Here is an 18,786-nt window from a genome sequence, read left to right as displayed (position 1 = left end):
GGCACTTGTGGTCATTAGCCTAGTAAATACCTATGAACCTCTGAATGTGTGTATGTAAACATGCATTGGTACAGAATTCCACCTTTCTAGTTAGAGAATGTGTTCACTTGCACTAGAAAGGAAATTGTTTTGATTTCTTATGGTATGTACTGTATAAAGATACTGCATGTCAGATGAATTCCTTCTGCTATATTCAGCAACTCATATCATCAGAAGTACCAGCAATCATCACTGAAGGTGAAGTGGCAACAGTGCTATTGTTGTTAGCAGGATTTACTGCACTATTGTAATCATACATCCCTCCATGTATAGTATGCCCTCAGTACCATTCTGCATTGAAGTCTGCAGATTCCCCCCTCATTTTTTAACCTTTTAAACAGTAACATTAGGCACATCACACAGATGCTGCTCAACTGTACCTTGCAATATTTTTAGTATTAGCATTATATATCCGGACTTAAAACAAGTCAAGTGTGTCTTTCACTATGTCCCCTAAGGACAGTGCAGGTGATGGCATCAGTGATTGTAGGAAAGTGTTACCATGTGAGCTTGATGCTGACTTGCTCTGATGACATGACCTACTGGGTGCAAGTGATCCTGCAAACACTGGTCTTACAGTGCTGTATTATTGAGACCTTAAATGAGAGGTTCTGGTATGTGCAGATGAAGGCTGATAGAGCCTTCCTGCCTTCATATGTGTTATGCCCCTCTCCACTTTTTCCAGTACTTTATTTATTTGATGTTATTTTATTGCATTTGTTTACTGGGAGAGTCCACTGGAACTAAAAGAGCCTATTTTCAGGGAGGCCTGGAGAAAAAAGCTCCAACAAGAGCATAGATACAGAAAAAAATGAAACATTAATTGGTACAGAAGTAGAAACACTGTTACACACAGTGATTACAGTAATATATACAGAATATATAATATATAAATAAAAGCAGTAATTTGGTTTGTCTGATTACAGTAATATGTACAGAATATATACATAAAAGCAGAAATCTAGTTGGTTTGATTACAGTAATATATACAGAATTAATACATAAAAGCAGGAATTTAGCTGGATGCCAGATGAATTCAATCAGAGAGGTATAAACAGAAATATATTAATGAGCATTATTGTACCAGTATCAACAAGTGATGAAAGAATAATAAATATGGAGAAAGTATCATCAGTCACTAGTAGCAAAAGACATAGGAGTTTAGTAATCATATAAGGAGAGTGAAGAGGTTAGGTTATAGAGCAGGAACATAGCCAGGAAGAGTTGAGATGATTTTTCAGTATTTGTTTGAAGATGGCGGTGCTGCGTGTGTTTCCTATAGAAGGTGGAAGTGAGTTCCATAGTTTGGCGATGGTGAAGGAGTAGAGGAATTGATCAGCAGGTAAGGTGGGCATTTCTACTTTTAGAAGTAGATGATTTTGATATCTTAGTTGCCTGCTGGGCTGGTATTTGGCAAGTAGAGTTGAGAGAGCAGGACAGTCTGTGGGTCTGTAGATTATTTTGTGTGCTGTAGTTAGTTGGGTGAATGAGAGATGGTGAGGGAGTTCCAACCAGCCTAATTGTTTCAGTGAGTTACAGTGGTGGGACTAGAATTTGACCTTGGTGGCAACTTTGGCTATTCTGTTGTAACACATATCAAGTTTGGATACTTTCCTGAGAATCACATGGTATGTGGCCTTCTCTGCCTCCATGTGTCCAGACAGTGTCTTGGTCTAGTCTTCATTTACCAGTACTTCCAACTTGAGTCCATTACGGGTCCTACCCTGTACCACCTGCAATGCAATGCACTCATCTACATTACTATGTGAGCCTCTATCATTGCCTGAAGAATCATGTACCTGCTGTGGGGTGTTTCATCCTGCCAGTACACTTGCTGATGATGTGCTATTGTTCTCAGGCTGAGATAAAAATGTGACAATTAAGGCATCATTATCAACGCCCATTCTGCTAACATCTGTCTGCTATTCTGGCACAGTGGAACTGATGGTATCTGCTTCTGACCCTGTGAAGGAGTAAGTGAAGACACGGTTACAGAAACCCTGGTTGTCAGTACTGACTTATCTATAAGCAGGTGGTGAGAAGACTTAACATGCAAGCTCTGGCCACTTTCCTGCATGATAGAAATGGATGGGGCACCTGTTAATAAGAAATGTCATGAGTTATATGCACACACATATTCTCCACAGTATGTTCAAGTATGTGATTTTTGCCATCAGGGATGCACTAACCTTTCTGTCAGGATGAGTGTGAGTACTGTTGAGGTTGATAAATGCTAATGTCCACACTAACTGATTATGCCTGTGGCATCCACAGTGGTGTCATAGTCATCTCCCTGCATGAAGAGAAGGTATTCCTCATCAGTTGTTAAAGGGATCAGGGTTAGTGGTCCCCAACCAGTACTACTATGGGCCACTGCATTCTGCCTACCCTTTGAATTGGCATGTCCCACCATGTTGTTGGCCTTCTTTCTGCACTGTGTCAATGTAAGGTTTCTCCTCCAACCATATTTATATCCAAAACCACTTTGTAGCACACCTTAGCCCTCCCAGCTTGTTTTTGCCCCCCTTGCCAAAAAGTTGTATACCATATGCCCTGACAGTTTCCATTAGGATATGGTTCTGTTAGGGCTGAAGTTGTCCCTCCTCTGTCTGGAGCCCTGCTTCTGCATCATGTTGTTACCTGAAAAAAAACATATTCAGTCTCCTACTGTAACCAGAGCTAGACACATGAAACCTACGTATCAATCTAGCATGGCAGCAGTGAAAACATCATCCACACTGAGTGCATGACTACACATTGGCAGACCTAACACTTAAGTTTGGTGTCAAAAAATCCCAGCATTAAAATAATGAATAAAGACAAGACTTTTAGTAAGGGCACTTAAGTTCAGTGCAGTGTTATTCCAGCAGTCAACATCAATAAGTTAATAAAGTAAAGCAGACTTGCACATGTCAATTAAATGCAGTATAATTATTTATTACTAGAATCAGGCATCTTGAGTGACTGAAAAAAAAGCTGTAAAGTGGTGTACTAGTAAAAACATTTATCATGTATACTTTGATCATGCATTTATTACAACATGAACTGCACATTGTCAAAATATACAATGTTATCTCCCCTAAAGTTTTCTGTAAACATTAGTAATGATAAGTCTTCCACATCCATGTATACATCTGTAAAAAAATATCACACAACACTTTTCCACTCCTGTCATTCACATCAATATACAGAAACTGCATATCTACTGCACCTTTTCCACAAAAAAGTGTAATTTTTTCACTAAAATTCTTAACTGAATTGAATTTGCTTGAAAATATTGCCTTACATTTTCTATTTTGCTATTTCCTAAATTAGTTTAAAATAAGCTCAGCTAAGTGCAGTTAAAATGGCAGCTGTAAGGCTATTGGCATGAATTGTGGCCCGTTTACACAGTTCTTATGCAAATGAAGCTCAGTCAAGCCGAGATCTATGAATTTCAGCATTATGCTTTGGTGTATCTCCTCTTGTAGGCACAAATTGTGTTCGGCTTCCAGTGGATGAGCTGCAGTTAGGAACAATGAGCTTGGTAACTCATGACCGCTTCTAGCATTTCTCCACCAGAGTTATACATGCCATACCTTTGGGAAATATATCTGGTATGGTAGTATGGAAGTATACTGTACCCTAATCTAGCTGCATTCATCAAACCATACCACACCTTATTACTTTCTATCAGTCACTTATATAAAAGGGGAAACAAATACAATGAAAACACTTTATTAATTAAATGGTTTTCCAACATTAACAATTACTGCATCATAAAATATTATAATCAACACAAATTGTAAGGTCATGATGTCATAACTTCTTATATTACATCTTTATTCTTCTGCCTCGTCCCCTGGCTGTTGTGCATCCCTGGCTCCGGTGTTTGCTACCTAGTCTTTTGAATTCCTGCTAGTCCCAGCTCTAGCCTACCTGATTGTGCCCTGCTGGAATCCTAGGAATTAACTCCTGAACAGAGAATAACTCAACCCGCTCCCTGAGAATCCTTTTTGTCCCAGAAAAGAATACAGTGAAAGTATGTTTTCTAATGCTGTTATTGCTTAGCTAAATACTTCTGCTAGGTAAAACAAGCAACCCTCCCAGGTTAGCCAGCAGCCAAATCTCCTCCTTATTAGCCTCAAATTACCCTTACTTCCCAATCTCTTATCCTCTTACTCTGAACTAGGATAGCTCCATCCCATACTCCAGCTTCTTATCCCCCTTAAGGGACTTCTTATCCCCTTTAGGGGATCTCGTTCTCCTGCTGAATTGACATACCTGGCCACTAGGTGGCACCCTACTATCAGTTAACTGCCCTGTATTCTTTCCTGTCTCTAGTGACTCTTTCTGATTCTGAGTTCCTAGACTTTCTGTAGTCTATCTCACCCTCTACCTTGTCTCCCAGTAGGTTCTTATCTCACATTTCACTATACTCGTAGCCCAGTCTCTCCCTACAATCCTTCTACTTTTCCTCTAGTTTCTCCCTGAAACCCCCCTTACTTTCCTCCTTAACTCTACACACTTACCTTCTGATCTTCACACCTTACTGATTGTTCTCCTTGACTTTTTCTTACCCTCTCTGGCTCTTATCCTGTTGCATTTCATCTCCTTAACACTCCTACCTTCATTTCTCTAGTATTTCTACCTTCTGATCTCGAGCCTGTTTATTCCTATTTGACTACCTGACTGTCCTTAGTACTTTCTCCTTTAGATCTGAAACTTCGTATACCCTTATCTTTTACTGTATATCTGCTCTCCTTATCCCCTGCCCGATCTATTTCTACCTTCCCTGTAGTCCTCGCCCCGCCCCTACCTTTCCCTCCTGCTAACAAACCTGCTGCTTTTTATCTCGCGTTCTCTGGTGTCTACCTGCTCTTACTCCCATTCCCTCCCCCTCTCCCCCATCACTTACCTCCCATACTGCCTCAACTTCCTTTCCAATGAGATAAATTTACCCCACTCCAAGGGACGCCATCTTTATTCTTCTGCCCCGTCCCCTGGCTGTTGTGCATCCCTTGCTCCGGTGTTTGCTACCTAGTGTAAGTACGGAATTGTTAACTGATTTATTTAAAATAACAGCATCACTTGTCAAGGCTATGGACTACTATTATTTTCAGTGAATGTGGAAAAATGTTTGTGTGTTTGCTTTGGTATTCAATCTGAATCTTTTTTAAAGCTACAGTAGCTCACTTATCTAGGCTACGGACTGCTATTGATTTATCACTTGAAGAGGATAAACAATTGTGTTGCTTTGGTATTTCTTCTTGAATGGCACTGTGGCTACTGTAGTGTGGTGCACATTGAGCGATAAGATAAGATATGCCATTCCACAATCCGTTGTAAAATTTGAGGTTTTTTTATCCTTCTCCGACTGCATTAACAAACATCGTAACAATAATAAGCTCTCTGCTGCACTTTTTATTGACCTTTCTAAAACCTTTGATATGGTTAACCATCAAATACTTCTAAACATACTAAAAACTCTCTCATTCAGCTCACAAGCACTGCAATGGTTCAAGTCCTATTTAGAACATAGACAGCAAGCTGTCCTCTGGGACAATAACCTTTCCACTCATCTTCCTATTACTTTGGGGGTCACACAAGGCTCTATCTTGGGACCTCTCCTCTTCTCTATATTCATTAACGATCTATATCTAAATATTCCTCAAGCCACCTGCATTCAATATGCAGACGATTCTACTCTAGTATGTACTGCCCCCTCTGCTCCTGAACTCCAAACCATTACTCAAACTGTATTTAGCTCAGTTGAGAATTGGTTCCTACAATGTTGCCTCCTACTAAATGCCAAAAAAACAAAGCTACTGCTTTTTACCTCAACACTTAAGTCTTCCCCTATTCACCTCACTGTCAAGACCAATAACGGCACTATCATTGCACTAGACCCAACTACCAAACTATTAGGCATAACAATTGATCAACATCTTAACTTTGATTCACATATTAACATGACTATCAAAACTGTAAACAGAAAACTTGGCTCTCTCTATCGAATAAAATCTTTTCTTACCCCTGAAGTCAGAACCACCATTGCCCATACCCACCTTATCTCTACCCTCCTCTATGCCTCCTCCATTTATACCAATCTCTCCAAAAGTAACCTTAATAAACTGGCAACCTCCTATAACAACATTACCAGATTTGCCACTGACTCCCCATTTAAAACCCACCACTGTCTAAATCTTAAACAGCTTGGTTGGCTAGAACTTCAAAACCAGCTACTTTTTCAACAACTTATCATCACCCATAAAATATTACATCAGCCCACCAACACTCCTATTCTCAGTAGCCTAATCTCTCCCTATAGTAATCTCACTACCCTTCGCTCAGCAAATAAATTACAAGTAACCATCCTGAAATCCTTTAACAAAGCAGGTGACTCCCACTTCTCTAATTCTGTAGGGAGAATCTGGAACAGGCTTCCCAGCAATCTACAATTACTTTCATCATTACCACTCTTCAAGAATCAAATAAAACTACTCCTTAAAACCCAATGGCTTTGCCCATGCACTAACCCAGATTAAAACCAACTGTAGCATCACTGTTTTCACCCTCATTCAATAACCAAACCTGATTACTAATGTCACTCTTTGGCTTTAATCTTCTCCAGTCTTCTAGTGCCTGCAAACTACCCTGTATTACATAAAATAAGAAAATTCCTACTACTCCAGGCACCTGCATTTCAGCCTTATATGTATTTCTTTCTGTTTTACTAGTGTGTATAATCCTGAACATACACAATAACCACCTTAATCTATCTTACCTTTCCTACTTTTCTCTAAGACAAATGTCTATCCCTTTACCTAATCATCTACTTACATTGGAAAAAAGACTTTCTGAAATACTATCAGTGAAGAAAATGTATATGAATGTTTTAATTGATGTGTTTTTGGTCTTCTGTCTTTATTATCTGTTTCATTTTTTTCATTTATTCTTTGTAATATTGTTATTTAGCATAGTTTGGAACTTATCTCCCCAGTCCTCTACTGAAAATGGACATGTATCCGGTTAGACTAGCCCGGTCAACAAATGTAAAAATAAAAATAAAGATTAACACCACAATGACATTATGGTAGCCTTTGCAGGGGCTGGATTCAGTGTCAGTGGTGCAAGAAGTAACACACCTGCTTTTTGGTGCAGAAGGTTGTAAGTTCTATTCTCATCCTAGGTAGAGTGATTGCTGTTACTGCAATGGAGCATAAGGGGAGTGCTGCACTCCTTAGTGTGTTGTCCTTCAGATGAGAGATTAAAATGACATCTCATCTGGTTTAGTTGGTGGTAGCTCAGGTGAATGTAAAAGATTCCATAGCACCTATCAAAAAGAGTATGGGTCCTTTATTTATATACAAAAATAATTCTTATTTGCAAAATATTTACATATTTATACATATTTACATAAGTACAAACATATAAATGCACAACTCTCTTTACACATATTCATAATTTCCTTTACAGTCATGGTAAATTTTCATCCCTATTAGACCTCTACTGCTTTTTCCATAACCACTATATGATTTTACTTAATATTGTTGCTAACATCCAGTTACCATTAAACATAATTTAATTTATTCTTTCATTCCATGTAACCTATATGACATAAAATAACGTTTTATTGATTCTTATAGCACAATCTTTATTTCTGTTCTTATAATATCCATATTTAATCATATCCATATTTATTTTATCCATTTCTTTTATATCTTCAAACAAATCTTCTTTACATAGTTTTCCCCATAACTTTTTACCCTTTTACATTTTAAAAACACTTGTTCTGTTGTTTATTCTTCTTGACAATATAAACATATTTGATTACTTTTCTTTTTATATGGCATATTTCCTTTACTTGCAACTTATTTATTACCAGTCTCCACAAAAATAATGACATTTTACTTTCTGATTACACCATTTGCTTCTTATTTTTATAACTTTAATATTTTTCATCTGTTAGATTTTCCCATGGTTTTACATAGTAATGTTTTATCATTACATTCTTATACTATAATTTTTTATCTTCTTCTATATCATTTTTTATTTTCCACAAAAATATTTTTTCTCGGTAACATTTTATTTCATTTATACACTTGTTTTCTGTTTTACTCTTTTTTACTATATCCCAAAATTTATCATACTTATATTTATACAGTTTTCCTACTAATCGCTCATATTTTTCATTTATCCACTTTACCACTTTGTACAAATTTAACGAAGAAGTGTATGCCACTGGGTTAATGAACCCTAAACCTCCTTCTTCTTTATTTATATACAAAACTCTTCTTTTTTACTGGATTTAATCTAGAATCCCATATGAATGAAATATTATCTGCAATAATTCCTTTTCAAATACTGTTGGCAACATAAATGCACTTGCTAAGTATATTATTTCCCAACAGTATTGAGTTTATCAGATAAGCCTTTTTTATGAATGATAATGTATATGCTCTCCAGAAAAGACGTTTGATTTATTTCTTCTATTTTTTTTTCACTGAATTCTACTTACATCTTTATTCCCAAATTTCATACACCACACAGAAATTTCATTCATTGTGAAATGTATACCCCAATATTTTCTACATCACCAAAACCTTTACTTTTATCTTTATTTAAAGCCATCCCTATCATCTCTAGACACTCGTTTGTGCAAATTATTACTTCTTTTATCCAACTTTTGTTCTTTGCAATTATTATAATGTCATCTACATATGTTAACAGAACTGGGATTCTTAACCCTTCAGGTGTTATATACCTCATCATCTTCATTTTGTAATTTATTTCACATAATATCACATTCATAACTAATGTAAAGTATATACAACTTATTGGACAACCCTGTCTTACACCATTCTTCATATGTACCTCTTGGCTTAACCAGCCATTTACAAGTCATTTTACTTTATCATTACTATATGCTGAATACATAATTTCCTAACTTTCTCACTTATATTATATTCTTTTATTATCACCCATAAGATTTCATTTCCAATTGTGTAAAATGCCTTATTAAGGTCTCCTATCATGATTTTCTGTTCATGTTAGCTACAATCTCTCTATCATTAGTAATTCTTGACAACCCTTCCCCTTTATACTATATATGCTATCTTCCAGAATATTTTCCATTTTAGTTTCAAATCTATTTTGTACTGTTTTCATAAAGATCTTATAATCATTATTTTAATTCTCTTTTATCATCCTTCTTCCACGTGAATTTAAGTATTCTACTACATAATTCTTTATACATAAAACATTAATTTAACCATTCATTCAAAATCTTTAAAAATATATTTTTGCCACTCCCTTAAATTTTTATACATTACATATCCTATTCCATCTGGGCCTGCAGCTGAACCAATATTTACTTGTCCTAATAATTTATCCAGCTCATTTAAAGAGATATCCTTTTCCAACTCTTTATTCTCTTTTTCTGTTAACTTTTTTACTTCCATGTTTTTTCTCTACCTTCTTTTTTCTTTAAACATTTCTTGTACATACTGTACTACTATTACTACTATTCATAATATTTTTCTGAGCTCTTTCTATGTCTCATTTTACATTTTTTATTACTCCCATTGCATTAGCATCTTCATTTACTAATCTGCTCAAGTAACTCAATACTTCTCTTTTTCCTTGTAAAATATGTTTGCTTATATAACAATTCTTGTATTTTCCATGATTTTTCATATAATTATTTTTTTCATCAAAATACTTTCTATCATTATGTTTTAAATCTTCTAAAGCATCATTATATGTTCTTTTATATTTTTTCTCTACTTTTCTCACAACATATTGAGATTCAGACCAACTTTTATAAAATGTTCTCATAGTAATATAGTAATATGATTTTCCATAACTGTATTACTAATCTCTTTCCTTCTTCATTACATGCTTTCTCATTTATCCTATATATTCCTTTGCCTATTTTTACATGTTGCCTGTTTTCTTTTATCTCTAGCCATATTGCATTCCATGATCAGAAAATCCTGTTTCAACTACCTCCCCTTCTCCTATAACTAAACCTTCTGATACTATAAAATAATATATTAGCTATATATTAGATATATTAGATAATTTATATATTAGATGTATATATTATCTATAAGCTAATGGGGTAGCATATACTATTGGTGCTAACAACCCCCACAGGATGTTTAGTGATAACCGCCCTTTGAGTAGGAACAGTAGGACAACGTATAACTATGAAAGAGACCCCGCAACCCATGGGAATTACAGTAACAGCAATAGGGGTTCACAAGATTTCAGTAGGTTCATAGGTTCATAGGTTCATAGGTTCATACTAGGCTATCTGCCCGAGGGCATTTACAAGCCTAGCCCATAGTTTTGTGGCTTACGCCACCCCTTTAGTATGGGGAACTATACCCATTATTTTGCTGTGCTTCTGTTGAGCAGTGACACTGAGGTAATCCCTGGGGTATATCTGCGATCTCCCATCCATTGGTCAAGATTTCTCTTGAACAAGGCCAGCGAGGTGCTCTGCCTCACATATACCGGGATTTTATTCCACAGCATAGGGAGTCTTTGGGTGATGAATCTATCCCTCCAGCACGTCCTATTAATAGCCATGTCGAGGTTTAAGTCTCCGCCCTTGTGGCTCTGACGGATCTAGATTTTTGAGGTGAAGCATATTCATCAAATCTGGGTTTGACATGGCCTTGTATGTTAGGCAAAGGTCACCTCTGAGCAAGCGTGCGACTGAATAGAGCTGGAGTTCTTTCAGTCGGGCAGCATAGGACAGATGTTTGAGACCCTTTATCCTTTTGGTGAGGAACTTTTGTGGCCTCTCCAGCTGCTGCAAGTGTCGGGTCAGATACATTCCGAATGGGGCATTGTACTCAATCATTGGTCTGATGAGTGATGAGTATAGGGAGACTATGACCTCCTTGATCTAGATGAGAATCCCTTCATGATAAGGTGGGCAATGTAGAAGGTCTTCCTAACTACTTTAGCTACATGGGTGTCGAATGACAGACTACTATCAACCTGGGTCCCCAGGTCCCTGATAACTTCTTCTGTACTCAGTGGATTGCCACCTATTTGGTAGCTAGGGGTAACCTTGTTTTTCCCGAAGGGTATGACTATGCATTTTTTGGCATTTAACTTTAGGCCATGGCTCTGGCACCAGTTATCTGTTTCTGTGAGACCCTTCTGAAGGATATCTGTGTCAGATGTGTTTTCTACTATGGCCCAGTTTGCAGTCATCTGCAAACTTTGTCAGCCATAACCCTCCTGTGTTTGCTTGTACTTCGGAAAAGTAGATGCCAAACAAGAGTGGGCCCAGGACTGAGCCCTGTGGTACACCACTTGTGACAGGCTTTGAGTCTGACATGGCGCCAGCAACTCTGACCCTGTGGGTTCTGTCACTCAGCCAGTTTGCAACCCATCTTGTGATGTATGGGTTAACATTTAAGCTGATGAGTTTTTCAATGATACCCGAGTGGGGTATTGTATCAAAGGCCTTCGAAAGATCGAGGTAGGCTGTATGGACTGCCTTTCCCTCATCAATGGCTTTGGTGACTGTTTCGAAAAAGTCAACCAAGTTTAGAAGGCATGATCTGCCTTTGACAAAGCCAAACTGGGATGGATCCAAAGTCTGCAAATTCCCTATGTCTTTATTTATGAGGTCCATTATGATCCTCTCCATGGCTTTGCAGATAAGGCTTGTCAAGCTAATGGGCTGGTAATTTCCAGGGTCGGTGGAGGCACCGCCTTTGTGAAGTGGGACCACAGTTGCAGTGCGCCACTCCTGGGTACGTATCCAGAGGTAAGACTATGATTAAACAGCTGTCCTAGCTGTGGGTTTAATTCCTCGTTGAGTTCGTGGAGCACACAGCCGGGGACACCATCAGGTCCCATGGATGCTGTGTTTTTGCTTTGGAGAGAGCAGTTCTCACTTGGGCGTTGGAGATGTTTGGGGGGCTGCAATCGCTTGGTATAGATATCTCTCCTTTTGGGGGGGGGAGTTTGCACTGAACCTGTCAGCCAGTATGTTGGCAATGTCTGTAGGATCAGTAATCTTCACATCATTTTGAACTAGTTCTGAGCATATCTGGGAGTTTCCTCCCAGGTTTCTAACATAGCTAAAGAAGGCCTTATGATTGTCTTTTGAGTCTTTAGCTATTTTTCTCTCAAAATTTGCTTTGGATGATTTTATGAGAGCTCTTAGTTTTTTACTTATAGTGATCAAGGGTGTCTTACCTTTTAAGGATTTTGCTCTATCTTGTAGTAGCTTCCTCCTTTTGTTGTAGAGTTTGTTTATGGCTGGGGTCCACCAGAGTGGACGCTTGCCTTTGGTACAAAGAGTCTTTGTTTTGCTTGGGATTGCCTTATCCATGCAGTCCTGCAGGTGCTGGTAGAAGGCATTTGTAAGTGATTCAGTGGCTTGAGTACTGTTTTCCATCGGCTCGGGGGCCTTAAAGGAGACCACACTAGTCTTTAGAAGTGTGAAGTCGGCTTTCGAGTAGTTCTTTACTGTGGTCTTTTTTATTTCAGGTGGGCGTGGGATGAGGACCTCCAGCGAGATTAGTTTGTGATCTGATCTCACCAGTGAGGGGTATACTTCCGGTGTTGAACATTGTGCTCCCATGTTCGTGATGATGAGATCAAGTATGTTTTCTCCTCTTGTGGGGATGGTGACTAGTTGTTCCATGGCATTTGAGTTTATGAATTCCAGGAACTTTTGGGCTAGGGTGTTTGGGCTTGAGTAGTGTTCCCAGTCTATATTAGGGTAATTGAAGTCACCTAGTATGATGGTGTTTGGTGATACATTTATCCCCTCTAGTGTTTTCAGGAAGGCCATGTGAGGTTCCTGAGTTTGTGAGGGTGGCCTGTAACATGCTACAATTTGCAGAGCAGTCTTGCCTATGGTTAATTGCACCTGGATGGTCTCCGATGCATCGCGTTGCCACCAGTCTTGAGGTGTGGGTGTCTTTGATGAATATGGATACCCCCCCCTCCTTTCTTGGTATTGTCCGGATTTTGGGGCCGGAACACATGATAAGAGGTAAAACCTGATAGTGCTGGGGTGCTCTCAGGAGCCTTGAACCAGGTTTCTGTCACTGCACAGACATCGATGTTCTCCATACTGAGAAGGGCCTCGAGTGCATGCATTTTGAGATTTAGACTTCTGGCATTGAGCAGCATTACCCTTAGTTTTTTCCTTTTTGTGTTCTAGGGTGGTAGGTTTAGAATTTGAGCCTTGCCTAAAAAGGCACTATGGGGTGGCAAGAGCCTTTGCCAATATCCGAATCCCAGGGTAACAGGTGCAAGCCGCCCTTGCGAAGCAGCGTGGCTTGTCCAGCATGTCATCCCAGGCAGACAGACATTGGATCCCCTTTGAATGACACCAGAGTTTAAGCCAATTGTTAAAGCTGATCATCTTATCTCTGTATTGTGGCATCATTCTTGGTGAAGGTAGGATACTGCTCAAGGTCAGGGTCATACCTGCCTGGGCTACATAATCAGAGAGCTCCTCAATGTCTCTTTTCATGTAGTCCAAGGAGGTACGCCTCAGGTCGTTTACACCAGCGTGGACAATGACTGAGTCATATTTGTACCTGCTGTTGAGAGACCTGAGTGCTTGCGTTATGTGGCGGATTCTAGCGCCCGACAGGCAGCTTACTGTGACCTTCTCCTTACTCAGTCTGGTGAGCGGGACGTCAGTGTGTCTGACTATGGAGTCACCAATGACTAGTGTGTCTGGCATTGTGTTTGGCCTTAAGGGCTGTGACTGTTTGACACTCTGACTGTGAGGTCTATGTGTTGCAGGTGTTGTGTTCTGAGGTGGTGGTTGTTTGGGTGTCTGCTTTGGTGGCCTCTGCTGTTTTGGTAGATTTTTGATCAGAGCCTTGAAAGTATGTCTTTGTGTGTTTATGTGTATGATTTGAGGTTGTGATGGTACTATGTGAGACTGGGTCTATAGTGTGTGTGGTAACCTTCTCCTCCTGACTGGTCTTGCCAGTCCTATGTTGAGAGAGCTCAGCCTCCAGTTTGGCTGTATAGTTGCATCTCTCGCATGTATTTGTGTTTTGTGGGAGGAGGAGAGGGTTGTCTGTGTACATGAGGCAATTGTAACATTGCCTCAATATTCCCAGGTTCACCAGCTGAGCAGGAGAGGACACTAGCAACTGATCCCTCGACATGCTAGAAGAATTGACAAAAAAAACTTTAAAAGAGATTCCGGGGGACGTGAGTGACCGAGAAATGGGGGTTTGCCTTTTTGGGGTGCTATCTATAAGAGTGCCGTATCAAGGTAATAAGTACTGTAGGAGCAAGTGCTAGGTTTAACAGATAGAGAAAAGTCTACTTAGAGTCAAGTAGAGATGATCTTTTTAGGTATTAGAGAAAGTGCTAGTAACAGGGATGCTTAAAGGTAAGATTGAAAAGAATGCACTCTGCAGTGTGCACTAGAGAAGTTAGATATGAAAGTAGATAACTTGAGTTTTACCTGTTTAAAAAGTTAAGGTTTAGTGGAGAGTTACTGTTTTTAAAACAGCAAGATGGACTGAAAGGGGTGGTTACTTTTGTATTTTGGTACTATGAAATACTGTAGGATGGCCGATAAATTTAAATAATTGAAGGGGTGGGATTTCAAAAGTGATGGTTTTGTGATTACTCACATAAGCCAGTGAAAGTAGAGAGAAATGAGATATATGGTCAGATTAACATAAGAGGCGGGCAACTAGAAAGACAGTGGTATTTAACAAGACAACTTAAATGGGTGGGAGGGAGGGGAAAAATTCTGCCTGACTCAGAACAGAGAGAGCTGTGGTCTGTTTTGAAGTTTTAATATGCTGTTAAACAGAATGCAAGCAAAACACAAGGTAAAGAAAACAAACTACAGTATTCAAAATATAGAAAGGCAATACAGAAATACAAAAAATAACAGCAAACTAACCTTTCCTTCACAGCAAAGTGTAGCAGAGTCTGGATGAGCCTTTCTGGTAAAGCCTTTATTCAAAAAGGATTTACTTTTGTCCCAGCCAAGAAGGGAGATTTAACAAAACTTCTTCTTGATGTTAAAATGTTTACCCGGAAACTTACTCTGGAGACAGTGTTTAAAGATCAACTTTTGGTGGACCCCACTCCCAGCTTGATGAAAAGAAGTACATTTAACCCTCCCCTTCACCAGGAGATTACTAACTTTGAGAGCTTCATTATGAGGGAGTTGAGAAATCATGGGCATAGGAATAAACAATACTTCAACAATCCTACTAGTCAAGAGAGGCTAGTACTTACCAAACTGACTCAAAACAACTCATTGCGGGTGATGAAACCCAAAAAGGGAGGTGGGGTGGTGTTGATAGAGAATTGGTTATATGTGGCCAAAATGATGGAGATATTGAACACAGATTCTAGCTATTCAATCATTTCTAAAAATGAGCTCAACATAGCATACAGAAAGATTAACTTGGTTATGGAAGACAATTTGATGCAGGGCTTAATTGATGAGAAACTATACAATTTTTTCAAAGTCCACAAACCTTATGTCCCTGGAATTTTCAGTATTCCAAAAGTCCACAAGGACTACTTAAATCCACCACTTAGGCCTATTGTTAACTCTGAGGAGTCCAAATCCCATCCCTTGGCTATATTTGTTGACACCAAACTGAAACCCTTCTACAACATGTACCCACATATTTTTGTTGATTCTTGGGACTTTTTGAATAAAATGGGCCAACTGGAATTTAGTTCTAATTTTTCATTTTTGACTATAGATGTAAAGGATTTATGTTTGGTTATACCCCATAATACTAGTGTAGAGTGGTTTGAACAAATATTGATAAAGTTTCATTCCTTATCTGACAATGAATTTAGGCTAGTTTTTGAGAATATGGAGTTAGTGCTCAAGAACAACTTTTTATACTTTCAAGGGGAATATTATCACGAGTTAGATGGGATAGCCATGAGTTCTTCCTGTACTCCCATCTTTGCAAACATAGTTATGCTATATTGGGAGAAACACATTGTCTTCAATTCCACATTTAAGGGCTACATACATAAATACAATTTGGTTCCTGGATGACATTTTTATTGTTTGGGGAGGACCCCATGATCAGATCTCCCTGTTTATGGATTTTCTTAACCACACAACAGATTTTCTGACTTTCACTCACGTCTTTGACACTGATGAGGTACATTATTTGGATGTTTGTATTAAGGAGAACAACCCAAACCATAGATTTATGTCACAAGTGTATAGGAAAAATGTTTTTCCAGTTCATACTTACACTTTGATAGTAACCACCCTTTTTTTTTAAAAAAAAGAAACTTCATGAAGGGTCAGATGGTCAGGGTGGCATGGATGACATCAGAAAAGGAGGAATTAGTTAAAGAACTGGAATATGTTCAAACATTATATTTGGAGAGGGGCTACCTGGATGACCTCATTACATCTTTAAAAGAAGAAATTCTAAATGGATGGGGGATTATTTATTTGCCACTCCTTAGATGTGGACTGGCCACTGGCTCAAATAGATTAGGTGAGGTTAATTCAAATGCAGAAACTCTTTCACAACCTGATTCCTGAACACCACACCTAGTTATTACATTTAGTCAGGATATGGGATGGGTAAAGAAGGCTATTAATGGTATTTGGGATATGTTCAAGAGAATGCTCAATAGACTAGAGGTATTCAACAAGCGATTGCAATACAGCTATAGGAGAGACTACAATCTTAAAGATATATCAGAGAAGAGAAAAATCAAATGAAGATAGTACCTTGGCAGGGAGAAGAGGAACCCACAGATGTGACAGATGCTCCCAATGTACCTATTTGGCTAACCTGGATACCTTTTGATTCTTCCCAGCCTGGCTTTCAAACTGAAGGCTTCAGGTTACTACAGTTGTTTTACAAAAGGAGTAGTTTACCTTGCCTACTGCAATGCCTGCTGGGCATTTTATGTGGGTAAAACCAAACAGAATTTAAGGTCAAGGAGATACGAACATATATATGATATTAGCCGAATTAAAGAAACCAATGCCCTGTTTAGGCACAATCTTCAATGTGGTGCAGCTGACTTTAAATTTTGGGTCCTTGAGTGTGTTAAGCATGATGATAGGGGTGATAAGTGGGAAATCAGGTTTGAATTTAGGGAACTGATGTGGCAATTACGCCTAGACGCCTGTGTTTCCCCAGGACTTAATGACCACATTTCCATAGTTCCAGCCCTTAATTTAAGGGTGGTTAAGTTGAAGTAATCCATGTACATAATCCATACACATACATTCATATTAAAGTACAAATGTTGAGTTTTTAATAATTTAAAATTTTTTCAAAGTGCATATTTTTTATTACTTACATTTTTTGTAAACGGTTTTTAATTGTTGTAAATAGGTCATCATTCCTTAGCAACGTTGATTTTGGATTGACAAGATTTTGAACCAATGAGTGTATTTGGTTGATTATTTAAATGTCTTGGAAATTGACACTTTTGATTCTGATGAAATTTCCTGTTTGGAAACAAAAGCGCTAAATCAACTTATTATTTTGCAATAAAGAACTTGTAACAATATCTTGGTGCTTTGTTGCTGTGGCGGGACAGCCTTTACAAGTGCCTGCATACTGAAGGATTTTGTTTACTATAAAATAATCCATTTCAGTTCTGTACATACCCCTATTGTAAGTCCATGAATTTTTATCCCAAAGTTTTAACTTACCACATCTAATAATGTCTAATATTTTTCTTATATCATTTCCTTTCTTTTTACACTTGCCTCTTAAATCACAATTATATTCTCCTGTTATTATAATGGTGATATGTAACACTACATAGTCTAAAATCTTATGAAATAAGATTTCCCTTTATTTGCAGTTAGGATAAGTATATAATGTTATAGTTCTATATACTTGTTCTTTCCATTTTAAACCTACAATGGTTAATCTTACTATTTTTGCTAAAGTTACATATACTGTCTTTACTGTATTTCTACAGAACACAGCTAATCCAAAACATCTCTCATGTCCCAAATTCCAGATTATCTTTCCTCCCCATAGTTTCTCTGTTTGCAATCTTTCTTCATTTGTTAAAATGCTTGTGTCTTCTAATATAATTACATCTACATCACATGTATTACACTACTCCAAAATCCCTGTTCTTCTTACTATCGTCATAAAGAAAGCACTCTAAAATTTCATTTTCCCTTAGATTTATGGTTCCACAAGTTCATAGCTAATTACTAGGCTAGCTTTCTTAACAGGCTATTCTAAGCCTAACCGATTTCCTTTCTAAAGGTGAGAATCAAACACTGTACCTTGTGTCTGTGAGTCAAACACCTTAGCCATTACATCAAGCCCCAGTCTTTAGCTTTATATATTCTTTTTCATCCACTTCCTTTCTTTTTTCTTTTGTACTTACCCTTTAAATGTTCTTTTTCTGTCGTTTATCCTTTTACCAGTATAATCATTTTTCCCTTTCACTACTTCCCAGTTTAGGCCTACTTCATCACTTATTTTACAACCTTCTTGTATATCGTTTTTATTATTTTTTTTCTCATCAAATTTTCTTCTATTTCTACTACTGATAAAATTTCTTCTGTTTGTTCATTTTCTTCCCTTTCTTTTTCCTTACTGTTATTTTCATTTTTGCAATCCATCCATAAATGCCCAATTCTATTACATTTATAATATTTCAATTCACATGTTTTGCTTTATGTCCCATTTCCAAACACAAACATAACATTTTCCTTTTGTCACAGTTACTTATCAAAATAAACATGTTTTGGGGTGTTCCCAG

This window comes from Protopterus annectens, chromosome 3.part1, assembly GCF_019279795.1.
Source record: "Protopterus annectens isolate FY-2018-M chromosome 3.part1, PAN1.0, whole genome shotgun sequence".
NCBI classification, from domain to species: domain Eukaryota; kingdom Metazoa; phylum Chordata; order Ceratodontiformes; family Protopteridae; genus Protopterus; species Protopterus annectens.
The sequence above is the reverse complement of the archived record's forward strand: the minus strand, read 5'-3'. Positions refer to the sequence as shown.